Below are 4,739 nucleotides of genomic sequence, written 5' to 3' on the forward strand. Positions count from 1 at the left end.
CTGTGCAGTCTGCCTTACTCTCATTCTTTCTTTCCTAACTCTCAAATTTATATTTTATATTTTCTACCAATTCTGAAACACTTATTGTATATTTCTTTCTATAAACATGTATCAGGTAGAATCATGACATGAGTCCACTTTAGTCTTGGCAAGACCAGCTCCAGGTGGTGGGTTTTGGCTGTGCCTCATGTGGATCACAGGCATATGTCAGCTCCACAGCTGAGGTGGAACACAAAAATTTGGATCAGTTCGCCAAGAGCTTTTTTTTTTTAACCTTTATTTGTCCTTTAACTATTTTCTTAAGTCTTTCCTTCTGTAGCATATGATAATCTAGAAGTAATTTTCTTGTTGGCATCTTTCCTTTCTTGTTTTATTTTAATTTCTCAAAGACTGGAGTGATAATGAGGGGAGATAGGGAAGGGAGCACATGTGCTATGGAGTTTTTGTTCTAAAATAAGTTGTGCAGCTATTGTTTTGAACTTTTAATGAAAATATTATCTGTAGAAAACTGGATAATTAAATTTGAGGCTGTATTGATCATAAAAGTACAGTGAGGCAATCTCTCTGAAGCTCTAATTTCAAACATTTCATGAGAAGAAACTTGACAAATGATGACCAGGTTTTGAGATGACAATGAGAGCTGAATTGCTCTGTGACAATGGGTATCTGCTCACAGACTCAGTGCTGGTGACAGTGACATTATGGGCAGAGTGCCCTGCTCTGTTTTCATGATTTAAATAATTCAAATGCCTGTCTGTGATACAAACATGACTTAGGGTGAAAAATTCTATTATCTGAAAACTGCTTAAAGGTTTCTAAAAAGTCCTAGATTACAGAAAAGTGGTACACTTTTTCTCTCTTTTTAATACAGAGAGATGTCAAAGCCATTTCTATAACTTTTATTATTGTGTGATTGGATAGCATTTTTAATGTCATGATCAGGTTTTATCTTGGGACAATAAGTAACTAAAGGGAATTCTCTGCATAACTTCAGTAGTTCAAGGTCTAATAACCCTATGTACAGGTATATTTTCAAATAAACCTTGACAAGTTTTCATTTTTGTTCAGTTATTTTTCTAAGGAATAAGAGATTCTTGTGTTCCTTTCAGAAATAATAGCTCAAACTCTGAGGCCAACAAAAGATGATGATTGCTGCGAGGTCTGCAGCATCTTGTGGGAGGGGAGGCCAGGGCTAGTCACTCACGGGAGATGCTCTTCTACAATGCACCCAGAGTTGGTAGGCTGCACAAGGTGAGCTGAGGGTCAGGCAAGTTTGAAGATTGCTGCCTTGTCCCTGTGGAGTGTGACAGCCCTGCAGAAGAGGGGACAGTCAGGCTAATCAGGACTCACTTACCAGGAGCTGCAAAAATTTATAAACAAAAAATAATTTATACTGAACACAGTCATTTTACATATGAAAAGCAATTTCATTTGGAAGCAATAGGAGAATTGGGTTCTTTCTTTTTTAAATACTGTTACCATTTCTCTATGAGGTTACTTTTTATAAATTCCTTGTCAATAGTTTACTTTCTTCTTCTTCTTCTTCTTCTTCTTCTTCTTTTTTTTTTTTTTTTTTGAGAAAAATACTGACTAGGTAGCCCAGGCCAGCCTCAAAACTCTTGATCCTCCTATCTCTTCCTTCTGAGTGCTGGGATTACAGGTGTATACCACTGCACCTGGTAAGAAAAAAAGCTTCTTTGGGCAAGGCTGAGGAAATGACCATACTTTGCACTGCATTACCAACTAATGTTAGCAACAGGTTTCCTTCTTTCTCTTCAAATTATTCCTCATTGACATCCCAATCTATCCTTTTAGTTTTTCTGGTTACAACAAGAAATATCTCTGTTGACTGAAAATGTTCTTTTTAATAAGTTAGTTTCTAATTGTTTTTGTCACCATAGTAAGAAAAGGAAAAGATTTATTCTTTTCCTCAGAAAAAGGAGTAAATCATTGTTGCTAAGGGGAATTTATACTGGGCCTGGTCAAATCTTATCTCATATTTCAATATCCTCTTACTCTCTCTGGAGAAAGTGAACATTTCATACATTTTTTAAAAAATCAGATTGTGTCACCAAGTTATGTTAACAAAGCAGCAAGGGAGTCCATTCTGTTTCTTGCAATGTGATGGTGTACAATGATTGCTATAAAATATTAACTTTCTTCTCTTGTCTTTCAGTACAGTTTGGAAGCATGCATGGTCTCATTTTCATTCAAAACAAAAATGTACTAAAATAAAAAATAATGCTGTACATTAACATTACCAAATACCAAATTGAAGCACATACTATGGATTTCTCCCTATCGATGGAAGCACGGAACACCATAGACACCTTACAAAACAGGGTGGTGTGACACAGTACTTTGTGGAGAATTCTCATCCAGAGACTTTTGCTGTGGAGATGCAGAATCACATGGTTTCCTCATTGACATACATTTCCCTAATGTTACCTCTGTATATTTTGCTAATATAACTAATTATAGTGTTATAAATTTTAGGGGCCAAATTCTGCATCAGAATCATAGGTTCTGAGTTAGAGCAGACCAAAGAAGATTGATCAGATTGAGTCCTTCAGATAAAGTTATTAATCCTACTTTGCTGTCCCATCTCCACACAACTACAAAACAATGATGCCCGTGAACAAGTGCCTCTTCTGTTTTCCCATTTTATTCTTTTTTTTTTTTTGTCTCTGCCATATATTTTCTTGTCCAAAAGATTCTTTTCATCTCTTAGGCATAGGGAATCAGAACAATTATCCTGTTGGGCTGCTGGGAATAGCTAGTGTGTTTCCTTCAAAGAAGTCAAGAATCAAGCTAAGTGATCTTGTTCTTAATCTTTATTGGTACTTTGGCAACATATAAAAGTGGACTTCAAGCATAATGAAAACCAGCATTATTTTGCTCATATCATTTCTATGGTACCGTTATTTTCTCAAAATATTTCTATGATACCATAAATGTTTCCCCACTGATTTTTTACCATCCATTAGAGAACCAACCTTCCATCTACACATAGATGAAAACTCTTTGTTGGAAAAAACCCAAGAAGCTTTATTCATTGCTTGGAGCAACAACTGCCTGGCGGCAGGAATGCCCCACGAAACCAGTCCTTAAAGAGCACCCTGTGGTTGAGCATCCCTGTCAGTATCTCACCTGTGTCTCATCACCTGTCTGCTTTTCTTCCTTATCAATGTCTGCTGTCCCTTGCCATCCCACCATATTCATAATACCTCTTGGTTTTCCTTTTCCCACAGTGTTTTGACCAACGTTTAACTGCTCTGCTGTCTTACATGCTTTGGCTAGGACAGAAGAGCACTTTGGTTTCTTGTACCCAAATTGTTTTCTACATACACCATTTGTGTTTCTTTTAACTCAGCTGTCAATTCTTTCTCACCCTCATTCTCTTTCCTTCCTTTCTTCCTTCTCTGTCTGTCTCCCTTTCTTTCCTTCATCATTCACCAGCCCCAGAAAGTAATGATTAAGCTTTATTCTATATGTTGCTGAAAGGGAAAAAGCACTGAAGAGTGAGAGATTGACCTTCATTTTCTAATTTATGTTTCAGAACCCCCTCCTTTACTTGCAACTTTTTACAAATTTGTTAGCAGAAAAACATCTAATATGTAGAAGTTTGAGAGGTCAAGGCTTATGTAAGCCTAACTTGAAACTTAGGAGAAGAACAGCCACTTCTAAATGACCTCTATTTGCATATGTGGCTATGAGCAACAAGTGAAGTAGATTGCTTAACCTCCTTCATCCTCAACATATCAAATATTTGTGGGGCATCCATTGCTTGACCAGTAAGCATAGGAACAAGCACAATTTTGCAGGAATATTGCATGCAGCTAGGCAGTGCCTGTGAACGACTGCTAGCTTTGCTTGTGTAGTTAAAGAAAGCAGGATGATTTCTTCAAATGATGAAATAATATCACAGATTTTTCTCTTGGAGTGCCAAATGATAAATTCTGAAAAATCTACCATGCTAGAATTATAAAAAAGGAAGTTAATTATACTAATTAAAATAGGGCCAGGAAGGTCTCTGCACAGCTGCAGTGAAGTGAAGCATTTGAAATTGTGGACAAGGGCAAGCTAGAATCCTGCTTCTAAACACATGGTGGTTGTAATGTTGATGTCAACACAAAGTGCAACCTCAGCAATGTGATGTCCCAGAAAATATGTAAGGTAAACTTTTAGATGGAGGGTCTCTGCTTAAGTTTCTGAGAAATCTGTGTGGAGTGTGGTTAAGTCTCCATAATAGCATGTATCTCATTGAGTTACCTTTTTAAAAAATAATTATACAAAATGATCTCTAGGATTTGATGCTTTGGGATATCTTCATTTAAAAAATAAAAGACTGCCTCCTACTTACAATTCAAGCATATTTAAGAGCCTAATTTTTTTTCAGGTAAATGTTTGGCTGCTCAATTGAAAACAACACAACACAAAACAAACAAACAAAAAAAACTATTATGATCACGAACACTTGGTCTGTGTTGAGGAGGCCTGGAACTGATTTCTGTGAAGTACTCTCTGATTCACTGCCAAACTTGGCAGGGATAGAGGTTTGTTTTGGCCTTCTCCTTCTCTGTGCCTTTCTGCAGCGAGGGAAAAGCACTTGGCCCGGGCTGAGTCTGGTGCTCCATCACAAGCACCACTCCATGTGAGGCAATGGGCCCCAGCACACTTTCATATGCACCCTCACTTTCCTTCTCTCTAATGTAGCCTGTCAAATGAGCTTCCTGGCA

Source organism: Castor canadensis, chromosome 1 (genome assembly GCF_047511655.1).
Source record: "Castor canadensis chromosome 1, mCasCan1.hap1v2, whole genome shotgun sequence".
Taxonomy (NCBI): domain Eukaryota; kingdom Metazoa; phylum Chordata; class Mammalia; order Rodentia; family Castoridae; genus Castor; species Castor canadensis.